The sequence below is a fragment of the Diospyros lotus genome, chromosome 3, assembly GCF_014633365.1.
Source record: "Diospyros lotus cultivar Yz01 chromosome 3, ASM1463336v1, whole genome shotgun sequence".
In the NCBI taxonomy this organism is placed as follows: Eukaryota; Viridiplantae; Streptophyta; class Magnoliopsida; order Ericales; family Ebenaceae; genus Diospyros; species Diospyros lotus.
Genome location: NC_068340.1, coordinates 24,374,332 through 24,392,176, shown reverse-complemented (window position 1 = coordinate 24,392,176; position 17,845 = coordinate 24,374,332). Strand labels below are relative to the sequence as shown.

Sequence of the window (17,845 nt, the reverse complement as noted above, 5' to 3'; positions counted from 1 at the left end):
TTGATGATCATTGTGGATAAATGCATATTTGTATATTTGCAATTAATCTCATATGTAAGTGTAGATTCGATTGACCATCGAGAGAGGCTTTTGATTAACTTAGGATCATCGATTTTTAACTCAAAGCAAGAATTATAAAACCTGATCACTAAAAGATTAAATCAATTGAAGAACTACGGTGGATTTATGAACCCTAGTACATTAGATTTCTACATTCAAAAACCTAAATAATTATTTTGTGTTTTCCATTTAGTGAGTTAGTTTTAGTTAATATAAAACTTGCAGTGAGTATTATTTTAATTGTGTGTGGTTATTTAAAGTTAATAGTGGTTAAAGTAGGGATCAAAAGCTAATCCTCGTGGGAACGATACTCTATTAATCATTATATTACTTGTTACGATTCCGTTCACTTGCGAGAAAGAATACGGGAAAAAGTTTTTGGCGCCGTTATCGGGGATTGGCTCTTTTGATTATTACTTTAGCTAAGATTAGCTTTAACATTTGTGTTGCTTCCTTTAATTTTTTACGCTAAACTATTTCAATTTTTGTTGTGTTCGGATTGAAATAGTGCATGCGACATTCAGAACGTCTTGATCTTGTTGAGTTTGATCCAAAGATTGAACGAACCTTCCATCAAAGACGTTGTGAATAGAAAGTAAAAAGGGGACAACAACAGAGCACTATGGAACACAACGAAAATCAGCTTGTTCAAGTGGAGCGTGTTGTTGAGATCAATGAGAGAGATATCTTGATGGGGGATTTCTTGATGCCCCCTGTTGTTGAGAACCGATCGAGCATAATTTATCCTCCATATGGGCACGATAACTTCCAGTTGAGGCCGGATGTGATAAATTTGTTCTCCAACAACATTTCATTCTATGGGAGAAGTGATGAAAATTCACACTACCATCTCTCTCATTTTCTGGAGTATTGTGGCAACTTCAAGTATCAAGGGATCAATGAAGAAGCACTTAAGATGCAATTATTTTCTCATACTCTAAAAGATAAGGCTCGAGAGTGGTTGGACTCATTACCATCCGGTAGCATCACTACATAGGCAGATTTGGTTCTAAAGTTCACACTAAAATATTTTCCACCGACAAAGATTAGCAGGCTCAAGCATGAAATTTCAACCTTCCAACAAGCCGAATCAGAAAACTTTCATGAGGCATGGGAAAGGTTCAAAGAGTTGCTGAGGAAGTGTCCAAGCCATGGTTTTCCACTACCAGTCCAAAATCATTATTTTTACGTTGGGTTAACTCCTTATAGCCGTTCAACGGTGGATTCTACAGCAGGTGGTTCTATTCGAAATAAATCAACTGGGCAGCTTTATGACCTTTTCGAGACAATGAGTAAGCAGTTTGTGATGTGGCCAGATAGAAACTCACATAAAAGAGTAGTTGGAATGCATGAAGTGGATGTTAACACGTTGATATTGGCCAAAATTGATGCACTATCAAAGCAGATGGAAGCCTTAAAATATTCTCCATCAGTTAATATGATGCAAGGTTCTCTTCTAGTTTGTGTAACCTGTGGAGCAACTCATCAGTCATCCGAATGTCCATTGCTCACTATGGATTCTTCTTTCACAGAGTAGGCTACTTATGCACAGAATTTTCCACGTTAACAAAATTTCCAGTGGCCATTGAATAATCCATTTTCTCAAACTTACAATCCTGGCTCGACGAACCATCCTAATTTTTCATATGGCAACAATCAAGGCATTCAAAACCCACCAAAACAAAGGAGACCAAATGCAGAAAAATGAGGATTGGAAGAAGCGATTTCAAAGCTTCAAGAACGAAGCGAACGAACTGATGTAGCCATTAAGAATATTGAAAATCAGATTGGGCAGCTGGCAAAAATCCTAACAGAAAGGCAACCAGGCACGTGGCAAAGTAATATGGAAGTTAACCCCAAGGAGTAAGTGAATGCGATCACAACAAAGAGCAGGGTGCAATTGCTAGAAATCCATGTTAAGAGACCAAGTGTGGAAAAAGAAAATGGTACAGCTAAGGAGACAATTGATCAAGATAATGAGCTCGAAGTAGTAGCTGAAAAAGTGACGGTTGCTCTGCCACCGGTCAAGCCATATGTTTCACCTATTCTGTTTCCTCAAATGTTGCGCAAGCACAAGTTGGATAAGCAATTTGAGAAATGTTGGAGGTCTTCAAGAAGCTACATATCAATATACCATTTGTTGAAGCTCTATCTCAAATGCCCAGCTATGTGAAATTCATGAAGCAAATCTTATCAAATAAGAGGAAACTAAAGGACCATGAAACCGTCATGTTAATGGAGGAAAGTAGCGCTATATTGCAAAACAAACTACCACCAAAACTTAAAGATCCAGGGAGTTTTACTATTCCTTTTACCATTGGTAGTTTATTCTTTGAATTAGCTTTATGTGATTTGGGTGCTAGTATCAACCTAATGCCTTACTCTATTTTCTGGAAACTTGGATTAAAAGAACCAACACCTACCACGATTTCTCTTCAATTGGCAGACATAAGTATCAAATATTCGATGGGAGTAATGGAAGATGTTTTGGTAAAAGTAGATAAATTTATTTTTCTTGTTGACTTCATTGTTTTGGACATCGAAGAAGATTATGATATGCCCTTAATTTTAGGGAGACCTTTTCTTGCCACATGGAGAGCTTTGATTGATGTCCAACAAGGAACACTTAACCTTAGAATTTATGATGAGACGGTTACGTTTAATGTATTTAAGGCTATGAAATATTTTAATGGCAATGAAAAAGAAGTCTTAATGAGGGATGACATTGTTCATTTGGTAGAGAGATATGATAACCCTAAAGAAAATTACATGGCTAACTCTTTTAATGAGCAGGAACAAATTTTGGATGCCAAGAATAGAGTCGTGGTCGTGGGCTCTTTGGGAGAGAATCAAAAAGATTGTTCATCCAAAAGAGACAAACTGTGTTCTTTGGATGTTTCTTCTTCTTCGAAATCCAAGCCACCAAGTCATGAAAAGGAAAAGTTGGTAAGGGTGTTGAGGGAGCAAAAAAAAAGGATTGGATTGAAACTTGCTAACATTCAAGGAATAAGTTCATTAAATGGCACCCACAAAATATTGATGGAAAAAGGATTCAAGCCTCCTTGAAGATGGAGGCCTAGTCAAGCTAATGACTTTAAACAAGCGCTTATTGGGAGGCAACCCAATTTTCTATCTCTTTCATTTATTGGCATGTTGCATTTTTTTCTCTCTCTTCTTTTCTTTACTTTGAGTTAGGTTAGAGTGTCATTCTTTAGGATTTTTGCACAAAAACAATGTTGAGGTCATCATAACAGCATGCATACTTGGTATTTGATAAAATGCCCCAAACCAATGTTCACCTGCACATTACACCTTAAGTTTGGGATTATGAGGTTTAAGTTTGGGGGGAGTTTGGGCATCCATGTGACTCTGTCTACTTCATGTTATTCTTAGTCATTGTTACTCTCTCATATTCAAACTTGTGCATTGTAGGTACATTTTTGGAAGTGATAATGCAGTTGAAGAGTCATCCTACACCAGTTGCTTACAAGGGCAAATCCATTGCCGAAAGTTCCAAATACCTCAAAACGAGCATGTGTTGATCTATCTACCATCATAACCTTGACACTATAGTCCACGTACACTCCTTCATTTTCTTTCTCTTTGATCCATTGGGACAATGAAACGTTTAAGTTTGGGGGGAGGTTCAGTATAGGCAGCTTGCATATGTCGTATGGTCTGGTTCTATGGTTTTATTAAAAAACAAAAATTGTCTTGTTGTTAGGTAGACATGCCATCAATGATGAAACCTATTTGGTACCATTTTGATGAAACGAGTAAAGATAGTGATGCTACTCAATTTGTTTTGTGACTCATTATCCATGTTAGACGAATGCTTGAGCACATGTGTTAGGAGGTTAAATGCATAGGTTCCCATTTAAACTTTTGCCCTTAAACCAACTTTGTGAGCAACTTAATCACCTAACATAATGAAAATGAAAGTTCAAGGAAGGTTGAGCCATGATGGAAAATGTTAAGGAATGTGTTGACTTCGTGTTTTGTGTGGAATGTGTTAGGCATACTAAGGGAAGCTAGGCAATAACCATAGGTTAGTAATCTAATCCCTATGTCACTATGTCGTGCACCAATTTAAATTTGAGCCTGCGTATATCTTATACCTTTCTTTGTAGCCTGAATGACTTGAGTGATTATGCCCGTAGGGGTATCTTAAAACCTGATGCCCCATGGTCATCTGGCTTGGGAGTCATCGGCTGAAAGCTCGTTACAAGGGTAATTCAAAAAGCTTAATGGAGTGAAGGCTTGCACATAAGATATCAAAAAAAAAAAACGAGATGGAGCATAAAATGCTCTCGTTCAAAAAAAAATTTACAAGGCCAAAGAAAAAAAAAAGAAAAAGAAATCTCAATAATGGTGCCGATGTTTGTAACTCTTAGGGATTGAGAACACTGGTGGGTTTAACTGTCTAGTAGATGTTAGCATGCCGAAGCATTCAAAATAAAGGAGAGTCTTCACAAACCGAGACAACACCATTTTTGGTTGAGTCCAACCAAACTTGAACAAGAAAGAAAATAGTGATTGAGAGTGCCTAGGGATTGAATGAAAAGACTAAGTTTGGGGGTGGAGTGAATATCACGAGCGGGAAAGTGTACAAGACCATCAAGGGGTTAGGATACCAATAACCTTATGCATGATATTGTACCTGACAGGATTCGCACACACGCACGTCAAAACATGGAATAGGTCCAAAACATTTGTGTAACACTACTAGAAAACTCTGTGTGAATTATGAATGATACCAAAATTTGAGGCTACCTAAAAGGCTATCCAACTTGTAAGTGATTTTGAAATATTAACTATTCTCTACTTGAGGGGTGATATATTTGAGTCAATAATCTTGCTCGGGACTATCAAGAGTCTAAGTTTGGGGGTATTTGATAAGTGTGTCTTTTATACACTTATTTTGGTCTATAAACTTAGCATTTATACATTCAATGAGCATGATTTCTACTTGATTTGGTTCTATATATGGTTATGCAGATGTGGAGCATGTGTTGAAGACAATTAGAGCAAAAAGTGATGATGATGTCGCATTTTTTGAGCTAAAATGGCAGTAAAGGCAAGGTCAAAGGTCCATTCGGGGTCAAGGATGATGATGTCACAAAGCACCGAAAGAATGACGTCATTGGTGAAGTGTTGGAAATTAAAGAGAAACGACTCACGGTGCTATCACGCAAAGCATTGCGTGATAGGGTCATGGTAAGAATTGTTTTCTGTGGCTCACGGTCTTATCGCGGAAAGCATTCCATGATAAAGCCGTGGTTGAAGAAGTATTATGTGGCTCACGACCTTACCGCAGAAAGCATTCTATGGTAAGCCCGTGACAAGATTTTCATTATGTGGCTCACGACCTTACCACGAAAAGTATTATGTGGTAAGCCCGTGACAAGATTTTCATTCTGTGGCTCACGACCTTATCGCGGAAAGCATTCCGTGGTAAGACTGCAGTAAGGCTCTAAGCTTCGCAAAAAAGCCATTTTGAGCCTGTTTCCTTTCAAATCAAGTGGAGATGGGCTCTCTCAAGGGGCACGACTTTGAAGACCTAAAAAACACTATATAAGGAAGGATTCTTGATAGATTTAGGGAGCTTTTTAGAGGAGGAGAAGACGGCACGTCGAGGAAGAAGAGGGAGATTTTCTTAAAGATCTTTAGTTTTGGTTGTATTTTTTTATTCTTTCTTCTCTCCAACATCATGAACTCCATTTTTATTATGCTTTCATTGGTTAAAACTATGTTAGGCTAAGTACTTTGTGGCCAGGGTGATTGATGAAACCTAGTTCAATGATGGTTTAATTAAAAGTATTTGGGTTTTATTATATTCTTGTCTTTCGAGTTGATCGTTTGTTATGCACTAATTTCGTTTTGATATTTCGCCACCATTAGAACGTGTTTGTGATTTATATTGCTTTCGAGAGATTCAATATAGATTATCACTTGGTAATAAATGATATAAGGTTCTATAATAGGTAAAGATACCATTATGCCTTGTGAAATTCTATTTTGATGATCATTGTGGATAAATGCATGTTTGTATATTTGCAATTAATCTCATATGTAAGCATAGATTTGATTGACCATCGAGAGAGGCTTTTGATTAACTTAGGATCATCGATTTTCAACTCAAAGCAAGAATTATAAAACCCGATCACCGAAAAATTAAATCAATTAAAGAACTACGGTGGATTTATGAACCCTAGTACATTAGATTTCTACATTCAAAAACCTAAAGAATTATTTTGTGTTTTCCATTTAGTGAGTTAGTTTTAGTTAATATAAAACTTGCAGTGAGTATTATTTTAATTGTGTGTGGCTATTTAAAGTTAATAGTGGTTAAAGTAGGGATCAAAAGTTAATCCTCGTGGGAACGATATTCTATTAATTATTATATTACTTGTTACGATTTCGTTCACTTGCGGGAAAGAATACAGGAACATTATACGAGCTGCTGGTTTTGTTCAATCTAAAACAAGTTATTCATTTTTTACCAATAAAAAAAGAAAGTCCTTTACAACCATTTTAATCTATGAAGAGATATTCTAATCACCGGTAATGATGATGAGGCCATTCAGTCTCTCAAGCTTTTCTCATATACCAAGTTTCAGATTAAAGACCTTGGCAATCTCAAATACTTCTTGGGAATTTAAGTATCACAATCAAAAAAAAGGTTTATATATCTCTCAAAGGAAGCATTGCTTAGATATACTTCGAGATGGCGGGGTATTGGGAGTAAAGCCTGTCACTTTCCCTATGGAACAAAATCTAAAGCTCTTTGATTCTGGTTATCCCCTTAAAGACCCATCTCGATATAGAAGATTGGTGGGTCGCTTAATTTATCTCACTATTACAAGACCCAACATCACTTATGCCATGCATGTATTAAGTCGGTTTATGCATAAACCACACGAACCACACAAACCTCACATGTGATGCGGTCACTAATCAAGACCCGACCCAAGGTCGACCCGACCAAACCGAAACAATGGCGCCATAACAGTAGCATTGAAAATAGTAGCAAATAGTATTCTAATACTTCATAAGTTTTAAGATTCTACTTGATTTAGGATTCTACTTCATGTTTGATTAGGATTTATTTCTATTAAAATTCTAGTTGGATTTTACTTAGGATTTATTTCTATTAGGATTCTAATTGAATTTTATTTACAAGTATTAGATAGATTTGGATTAGCCAAATTTGTTTAAACACTATAAATATGCCTAGAACCTAGAGTTTCCAATCAAAGTTTTCTCAATACAAATTTTAGCAACCTATTTGGGTTTTCTTAGCAAAACAGTCTTGTTTTTACTTCTTCTTAAAAGCTAAGTTTTGGCCATTGAAGTTTATTCTTTCAAGAGTTTATTTTGGGGTGTTTTCTTCACACACTCAATAAACACTGCGTCAAGTAGTATCAGACAAATGGCCAATCTTGAAGGTAATGATATAGCAACTAGCCTCGTGACGATGATCAGGGATTGTCTATAGTTTGGAGATCAATCCAAGAACAGCGGGAAGTAACTCATACCATCCAGTAGTAATTGGAGCAAATCCACAACCAATTGGGCATTTTACGACGAGTTAATGATAACCAGAACTGGACTAATGGCATGAATCGAGCCGGCTACGTTAAACCGAGAAGACCAGCCATTAATCATGTCCTAGTTAATCCTAAAAGACTAATGATGGATGATAACGATGATGAAGATGATCTTGGTCGTATGATAGCCAACCCTAGTGGTAGATGGGTTAGGAGGAATCACAACAACACAACCACTTGGGAAATGATGAGTATAAACTGAAGAATGGTTTTTCGATGAGTTTGGAGCTTAATGTCGAACATTATGTTGTCCTAGAAACCTCAACATTTGCAAACTTATGTTTGATTTATGCTGCTAACATGATAGAAACTCCAAGGTTGTTTACTCAAACTAGGGTATTTTCTAGTCCTGAGGGCTCAGGCATTGCTTCGCAATCCAAAAATAGTGGTGTTTCTTCTAATTGGCTTGTGACTGTAAAGGAGATGGAAGCCATAGTAGCAGATCCTTCTACAGTTTATTCAGGCTCGGCATGATTGAATCGAAGGCAATAGGAACATATTCACCTTTGCGATTGCAAAAGCAAGATGGTCACAGGGGTTTCTTTGTGGATAGGGGTGTTGGATCTCTCAGGCTAGTTAACTCAGGTAGTGTAACTACTTTCGGTATTAATCTGAAATTAGATTCCGAAACTAAGAATGTTGTAGTAATTGTTGTTATAGCTAATCAAGTGCTTGGACCAAAAAGGAGAATTCAAGCATCAATATTTTAAGTGATGGAGAGACTGCTGGTAGTCATGGAATAAACCTCTATTCGAAACAATTACAAAAGAATGTTTCTCCAAGCAAGAAAAATCTATGGATGAATTCGAAAGCTGTTGAGGAGTCGAAATTAAGAAAGATGATGATAGGAGAATGCCTCTAATAAGATCTACCAAATTAGAGACAAATTGGAATGTTCAACGTCCTCAATCTAATAGTAATAATACGGTAGAGGTAGAGGGCAACAAACATGGTGATGGTTGGACCTATGCCAACAAAGATAGGTTTAAACTGGGGAGCAATGTCTTTTCTCATGTTCCCTTAGCAAAAAAGTTCAAGCAGTTCAGTCAAGCAAAATTTTCACAAATAAGAAGTACAAGGCGACAACTGACAAGCACATGAAGCACAAGGTATTTGAGGTTGGACCAATGAAGTCATGATATTCTTGAAGAAGGAACAGATTTTAGCAAGAAATCATAACAAGTTCAAGCCAAAGAAACATGGTCTTTATAAAATTACAAAGAAGATCAATTATAATGTTTATGTTGTGGATTTGCCTAATCATATGAGTATTTCCAAAACATTCAATGTTGTTGATCTTTCTTTGTATTTGTCAAATGTTGAGTTGTCATATCCGTATCATAATTTGAGGACGAATTCTTCTCAAGTAGAGGTGAATGATGTGGTCACTGATTAAGACCCGGCCCAAGGTTAACCCAACCAAACCGGAATAGTAGCGTCAGAACAGTAGAGCTGAAAATAGTAGCAAATAGTATTTTAATACTTCATAGGTTTTAGGATTCTACTTCATGTTTCATTAGGATTTATTTCTATTAGGTTTCTAGTTGAATTTTATTTACAAGTATTAGATGGATTTGGATTAATCAAATATTATAAATATGCCTAGAACTTAGAGTTTGTAATCAAAAAAATTTCAATACAAATTTCAGCAACCTATTTGGGTTTTTTTAGCAAAACAGTCTTGTTTTTGTGTATTCTTGAAAGTCAAGTTTCAACAATTGAAGTTTGTTCTTTCAAAGGTTTTATTTTGGTATGTTTTTTTTACACACGCATTATATGCTATGTAACGCCCCGTTAATGGTGATTTAAATTAATTTTGGGGTTGTTTGATTTAAAAGAAATATTAAAATAATTTGTTGTGATTAAATAAAATTAAATTATGTGATTTTAAGGAAATAAGAAATTAAAATAATTAATTAATTTATTTTAGGAATTTCTAGAATTACAAAAAAATTAAAATAAATTTAATTGTGGGATTTTCAAAAGTCTTGGGCGTTACTGTAATTAATATAGGGGGTGAAAGTGTGATTTATGGAAGTTTGGGGGTGGCTGGTGCGAGTTGCAGAAAAGGCCGAAGATCACTTTAAATATAACCTAAGTCCTATATATGTTGAAGAAGGCGTATGGGCACGAGCGGTCGCGCGCAAGGCTGAGGAATTTTGGCTGATTTTAATCAGCCTTGGACGTCGAAACGACGTCGTTTCGCTAGGAGGCGGTGGCCGCCCCAGCGCTACCACGTGGCCTCGTTCTGGCCACTTCTTTTGGCCAATTTAAGGCCGTTTTTTTCACCCGATTTCAGCATCCAATTTCCCATTCGAACAGTAAGAAAAATTACAGAAAATGGAGTTGTGCGCGCAACGTGAAATTGTGAGAAATTGGAGCTTAAATTCAGACTAAATCAGATTTAATCAGTGATTTAATTATCCAGGTATGTAATCAAACTAGTAATTAATATTCTCTGCCGTCGAAATTTTATTTAGAGTCCAATTTTATTAATTTTGTCAATAATTGTAATATTGCAGTTTGTATAATTTTGACCGCGTTTGGCCAAATCGAGCCTAATATTCTCTGCGGTCGAAATTTTATTTAGATCCCAATTTTATTAATTTTGTCAATAATTGTAATGTTGCAGTTTGTATAATTTTGACCACGTTTGGCCAAATCGAGCCTAATGCTATCTTCAGAAAGGTAAGTTCTTTATACCCTCAATGTCAATTCTTTCGATATCAATTTATTTGACCTCCCTTCGTTGGTTTCAGCTGTTAATAAATTATGGAATTTAAAACAGTTTGTTTTAAAATTTAATTTATTAAATTGGTCTCGAGGGTTTTATTCGTTGGTTGCTTACGGGGATTCGTGCCACCCTCAAGCCTATGGGAATGATGTTGTACTCACCCGGGGATAGGTTCTTAGCTGTTCGGGTAGTAATATTGGCTTTTTGGTTGTTTATAGGCTAAGCGGTTGTGTAATGGGGGCAAGGATCGTCGGCTCGGTGATGGTGTGACTCTCGTACGGTCTATCTTAGGCTGTCAGATGGTCTCTACTAGTCACTGACCGCTGACCGGTGCCAAGCGCTGCTGACTAGCTCTGTCGATATGTGATTATAGCATGCTTAGTTATGTTTTATTCTTGTTGCATGGTTTGGTATGCACATGGGTACGGGCTGCATGTTGGGATTATCATGATTTGGTTATGCTTGATCACGAACATTCTAGATTGGTTAGGTTGCATCCAGCACGGGCATATGCATCACGTGTGATTTACTATATGGGCGGAGCATAGCCTGATGCCTGGATGTATGGGCACCTTGTATCACGTTGATGCTCATTACGCCATTGCATTTTATATGCATTGCATGGTTACTAGTGGTATTTAGTTCTCGGACGGGAGTACCGTTCCGAAGGAGCCTATGGCTCGGCTATCGGAAGTACCGGCAAGGATACGGGTGACGGGAGTACCGCCCCGGGATAGTGCGCACAAGTTTGTTGGAGATCTATGTTGCCTTTTAGGGCAGCGGCAGGTTGGTATGGGACTTGGGTGTCAGGTGTTTTATGTGGGCCCCAAAGACTGGTATATATTTTTATTATGCGGCACTGTTGCATTGTTGCGTCACATGGCTTGTGTGTACATGTGGGTTTATATCTAGGGTGATCTCCTCTTCTGTTTCATTTACAGCCTTCTTTTTCATATAAACTTGCTGAGTCTTGCGACTCACCTTGCTTTCCATCATTCCAGGTAAAGATAAAGCTAAAGTCGAGGGCGAGGACTGCGCCACCTAGTAGCCAGCCATGTCGATAGGGTGTACAGTTAGCTGCCCTCGTCTTTTCTGATTTTTTGTTAGGAGTTCTGACTCTCATTTTTTACTGTGCCCAGTTGTTTCTTGTATCTTTTATTTGTTGGCACATGTGTCTATATATTTTCATATACTCCTTAACTGTTGTTCCAGCAGGGTGCTTGTGGGCATGCATGTATATTGTTTTGTTTCCGCTGTTGTGTTTTTCATATGTATGCATGCCAGGGTATTTTTGTCTTATGTCTATTTTTCTTTCCTCTATGTAAACGCTTTCATTCGGATAGACCGGATGGTTGGGATATCCGGGCGTGGGTGCTTACATGCTACCTTAACATGGATGTTGCGCATAGGATGTTGCGTTATCTCAAAGTGCTCCAAGACAGGGGTGTTTTCCCTGCATCTCATAAGTTAAAACTACAAGCCTACTATGACTTAGATTGGGGAGGATGTCCAACCAGTAGAAGATCAACCACCGGATATTGTTTTTTTTGGGCAATGCACTAATTTTTTGGAGAACCAAGCGGTAGAAGACAGTTTCATTATGCAGAAGCTGAATACCGATCTATGGCAGGAACTTGTTGTGAGATCTCTTGGTTAAAAAATCCGTTGCACGACTTGCAAGTCACTCAAACTACTGTTGTGTTACTTCATTGTGATAACTGAGCAGCTCTGCACATAGCTACAAATTTTATTTTTCATGAAAAAACTCAGCACATAGAGATGATGTAACACCCGAGAATAATTTTGAGGATAAAAATGATATTTGATAAAGGGCATAATTGGAATTTTGGGAAAAATAGGACTATAGGGCACACTAACACAGCTTTGGACGACCGAATTAATCAGAGGGAGTACCTCGGACTCTAGATAGCCAAGGAAAATGGTATAGTACCGACGAGCAATTAAAATTATGATTTTTAGTGATAAAATAAATGAGATCGGGAACAGTTTTCGCTACAGCAAAAATACAGCTGTCAATTAGGTCGTATTACCGAATTGTTGTAAACGACGTCCAAAAAGTCAACGGAGAGTGTCAAGAACTAGTATTCGATGTATAGAACAACCCTTAAGTGGTTTCAGGTTGAATCGAGTGGATTTGAGGTCAAATAAATCAGTCGGGCCTAAGTGTAATTTTCTAAAAATGCGCGAGGGAGGTCAAAACGGTAAATTTTTGAAAATTTCAAGGGAGAAATGAGAAGTTATAATCTTGTGGGTCTTAGTGGTATAGTTGGATAATTAAGGGGCTTGAGAATAAGGGCCAAAATGTAAAAGGAAATTCAAAAGGGGCCAAATCGCAATTTTTGAAAATCTGCCAAAGCATGGCAGATTTGGCCGAGATTTTGGCCTGATTTTCTGGCGATTTGGGCAACCTAGGGTCATCAGGGAGTGGCCTAGGGTGGTCTAGGAAGCGTGGGGAAGAAGTCTTGGCCGGAAATCGGCCACGTGGGGGTCGAATTTGGCTATAAATAGCCAAGGGTTTCGGCCGAAAATGAAGCATCAAGTTGCTCGGTTTTGAGAGCAAATCGAGGGAAACCAATAAGAGGCTTTTGATCCTTGAGGGAAGAGGATCATTTCTGGAGATTTTGGGAATTTTTTGGGTAGTATAGAGGGTGTTTTCGCATATATATACATTCGGCCGTATATATATATACATTTTGCGTGAAATACCAAATCGGGTTGTAGAGTGATCGATCGAGCGATCTAATAAGGGGTTTTTGTTCGCAAGGTGATGGGTAACTGATCTGGAAAGTTTCATGCCAATCGGAGTTCGAATCAAGGGTCAATTTGATTCGCCGGAGTTCGGTGGTGGGATAGCTTCGGCCGACTGTTTTTGGCCAAATCGGAAGGCTTCCGGTGGTCTTTTCCGAGCAATATTGGTACCATTGGGATCGACTAAGGGAGAGGAACAGCCTAGTGTCGTCGCTTCAATTTTCCGGTGTGCCGTCGCCGGAGAAGATGACCGGAGGTATTTTTTTATTTTTTAAATACTGAAAATAAAAAAAATTAGAGGGAAAATAGAATTAAAGGAATTAAAATTCTGGAAAAATATCCAGAAATTCTATAAAGATGAATAGTTTATTTTGATGAATTTTTATCTTGGAAATTTCTTGGGGAAATAATTATTTTTGATTTTTGAAAAGAAATGTAAATAGAAAATAAATAGGAGGAATTTTCAGGAAATTCTGAAAAACTTCCAGAAGTATAAGGAATTTATTTTATGAGTTTTTGTGATTTTTATTGAAGTATATTCGAAGTAAATCGATGAGAAATAAATTTTCTCAAGGAAAAGTAATTATGGAAATTTGAGAAAATAGGAGAAAAATCTGGAAAATTTCCAGAAAATCCCAGAGGCTTATAAATATTTTTTTATGAATTATTATGTAAAAATATTTAATAAAATAGTCGTATAGATATTTATTTTGGATTATTAGAAAAGAAAATGGGAGAAAAATAGGAAAATTGTGAGAAAATTAAGGAAAATTATAATTTTTGGATAAATGTGATGATTAGGGTGCCTTGAGGGTTGAGGGGAAGTGACTTGTGCGAAGTTCGAAGAAGGCACGCAAATCGAGACAGGCACGCAAATCGTGGCAAACCGCGCTTTTCAAGAAGAATTCGAATTGCGCCCAAAGGTGAGTGTTTGCCCCCAACTTTGTTTTGACTTGAGAGTAGTTCTACCCGAAAAGACTTTAAGTGACATGTGAATGGTTTACTGTGATTGTTCATCCCTATGGCTTGGTTTATTATGGTTGTCCAAACAGTTATTTACACATGCATTGAATTTCGTACGGTAAATTGCACACATTGAGATGTTGATTTTTATGCATGTTATGATTTTTCGGCATTGGCTTGTTTTGTGTCGTCCATGTGGGACGTGGGTTGATAACCTGTGACGTAGCCCAGAGTGACAGCACTCGGGATGCGTACCTAGGATTAATGCTAGGTGACCCACTTGGGACGGGGCTGAGACGGACTTCACCCTACGGGACCCAAGTGGCGGGGCTGAGAGTGGACACCACCCCAGTTGTTGGCTCAAGTGGCGGAGCTGCGAGTGGACACCACCCCAGGTTCCTTTGAGCGATAGCATTAATGCCGAGGTGACGTCGATTCCGAGGATAGTGCTGATGTGACACTCTTGGGGCTAGGGTTGCGTTGGGTTTTGGAATGCTTTTGAGTTGGAGCGTAAAGCCTAATAATGACAATGGGGTGATTCCCGGGTTCATATGTCGAGGTTGTCCCTCTTAAGCAGGATTGTTTTGCCAATGGGCCGAAGTGGTTGTGTCGCCTTTAGAGAGATTGCATTTTCCCCGGTTAGGGTTAAGTACTATGTGGGATTCTCTTAGACTGGTGCATGTCGGGATTTATCGATTTTGTATATGATTTTTCATATCTGCATGAAAACGTTTTTGAACTCTCACTTAGATGATTCAACATCTAATTTGGACTATGTCCCTGGAATATTCAAACGTTCCAGGTGAAAGCAGTGGCGCCAAGGGAAAGAATATCATCGAGATGTAGCAGCTATGTTTACTTTTCGTAGGTTTTGCCCATGATTACGATGTTCAGAGGTTATGTAATATTTTGATATTTTCATATGAAACATCGATTTGGTTATTGTAAAGGAATTGTCGGTTATATATCATTGAGGTTTCGATCTTGCTTCCGCTGATGTGATTGTTGATACATGTCTTAGTTTATTATTAAATTTTGATATGCTAAGAAGGTACGATCGGGATTGACGGGAAATGATTATGATGAAGGTATATGTATTGAGAGACTTATGTTGTGTGTTCGATGTTGAAAAAAAAAAAAAATATTCTCGAAATCTAGAGTTAACGCTCGTTGTGGAAAAATAGGGCGTTACAGATGAACTACCACTTTATTAGAGACAAGATACGAGATGGCTCTATCATTACAAAGTATGTTGCTTCATCAAATCAATTAGCAAACATATTTACAAAGCCTTTGGAAAAGAATGTTTTCAACAATCTTGGTCAAGTTGGGAGTTCTTGACATTCATTCTCTAAGTTAAGGAGGAGTGTTGAGAAGTCAATAATATCTCTAAAATTCTGGATCCATATAACACAATTGTAGAATGATAATTGTTAATTGATTTCCTCTATATATTTTGTTTTTTGTATTTTCTTTAATTATAGAAGTAGTTACGTAATTTTAGAACTTAATTCTATCATTGTCTCTCTGTAAATCTATCATTCTTCAATGAGAAAATTATTATAAGCAAATATCTTGTTTTACACATTATCCATTTTTTCCCGTGTGATATGTGGACTAGACTACTCCCATGAAGAATGAGTTTCTAAACATATTTTCAAAAGTATTTATGTAGCCAAATATATTTATCTATCAAGAACGAAGGAACCAGTCAGAATTAATATTCCCTTAAAAAGGTGGAAATAGAATCCTCCTAGCTCTATCCACTTCTAAGCATGCTTTGTAGTATAAGAGACGAGCATTCATAGTCAATTATACACAATCTTCTTCTTTCATGTCCATACTGTCTACATATTAATCAATTTTTCTAAATCCTATAGTAGTTGTTCACTTAAAGAGTTGGAGAGCTTATTCCGAAAAGATTTGAGATAATTTTTCACTTATTTTGTAGATATATCAAAGACTCTTTGTGCAATTAAAAAGAAAATTAATCCCAGATTCATGTTATGTAACATTTGAAAAATTTTAATATTATAGTAAATTTTACATATTTAAATAAAAGAGTTGAATATAAATATTTAATGGTCATAATATAATTTTAAATAGGTAAAAATATTTTTTTTTAAAAAAATAGGAAAGTCACCCAACCTGTCAAGTGTCAAGGCCCCCAGAGTGTGCATACTGGACCGATCACTGAATGAACCCATTTTAGGTTGGACCTCAGGCTTGAAGAAGAATGGACTAGACCTAGAACGTGGCCCAAGATAAGCAAACTCAGCACAACACCAATGTTAACTGCATAGCAAAGTTATTCGGCGGGGGATTTTTCCTTTACAGCCTATTTTTCTACGCTATAAATGGCATCAGTAACTACATGCCGAAGCTTATTACAAAGATATAAACTACATTCAACTAGAAGGCATTCAGCAGAAGACTGACAAAGGGATACTGACAAGGCCAAAACCCTTTCTGATACGAATTCGACTTACTTAAAATTGGGAGAAAAACTGTATCTCAAACCAAGATTAAGAAATATACTAAGGAAATTAACCTAATGAGCTAAGGTAATAGCAAATCAATAGATAAATACTAATTTAATCTTCGTCTGTGTACTGTCATTAACATCTCCCCTTAATTTAAATTATATCCTACTTGTTATGTTTAACCTTGTCTCCAGTTTCAAAAATAATTCAAATTTTATAGCATTGATAATGAAAGACGTACATATTTCTGGATCTCATATATAATTCCACAAGCCCCCAACATATAACATTTTCATTTTGTCTATTATAGTTCACATACTCATCCATTAATTGATGATAAGGTTTGCTGGGCTTGGATGGTGTGAATTCAAATCCGATACCCAATTTTCTTTCATAAGAAACTTCGCAGAATAGACAGCTCTCCCTAGTTTAAAACTTCAGTAGTAAATTTATTATCATATGTAAAGCTATTTCTATGTTATTAGTAAAATGATTAGAGAAAAAAATTGTAAATGAATCTATTTGGCATGAGTAACATGAAATAATATACTAATAGGCGTGTTCATATATATATATATATATATATATATATATATGCATAAAAGAATTAGCACCGTCTTCTTTTCTGTTTCAAAATATTGAAAAAATTAAAAGTGAAAAGGTAATAAAATAATTATGACAAAAAAAATAAAACTTAAAGAGTGATGTCACTGTTCTAAAAGGTAAATTCCGTCTTACACAATAATAATTATAACAAAAGAAATAATGAATTGAAGTGGCGAAAGAAGCTAGACGAGTGACAGTGACTGTATTTATGAAGGAAAAGTGAGCAGCCTCACTGATCCTCAACGGACATAATTTCAACAGCTTCTCAAAGAAATTGTCAAAGGGTGTTTCATGGTCTGACACGTGGAAGAAAGCTCTAAGGGGTTATTATCCAGCTAGCAAAGAAATTGTCAAAGGAAAATGCGTGGAAGAAGGCTTGGAGATGGGAAATTATCCAAGAAGCAAAAGGAATAGATCAGCCACTACTTCATCATCTAACATTTGGAAGGAGGCTCTCCAAGTTATCTTTGACAAATTCAAAAGAATTAAAATATAAAATTTAATGGGTTGAATTTGTCAAAGTTTGTAACTATATTATATATATATATATAATGTAATTAAATAATATAAATATCTTTTAAAATATTATTATTTTTCATAATTAGAAGTGACTAGAAATC

General features: G+C 36.7%; 1 long non-coding RNA gene and 1 other non-coding gene across 2 annotated transcripts; one reads left to right on the top strand and one right to left on the bottom strand.

Annotated features, from left to right (window-relative positions):
* Positions 1-1,111: 1,111 nt before the first annotated feature.
* LOC127798565 (small nucleolar RNA R71) lies at positions 1,112-1,218 on the bottom strand. The gene has a single exon (XR_008022429.1). It is a non-coding gene; the product is annotated as a small nucleolar RNA R71 (small nucleolar RNA).
* Positions 1,219-12,956: 11,738 nt separating this feature from the next.
* On the top strand, positions 12,957-15,578 carry LOC127798009 (uncharacterized). The gene is made up of 3 exons (XR_008022317.1): positions 12,957-13,429; positions 13,975-14,096; positions 14,939-15,578. It is a non-coding gene; the product is annotated as an uncharacterized LOC127798009 (long non-coding RNA).
* The last annotated feature ends 2,267 nt before the right edge of the window (positions 15,579-17,845 follow it).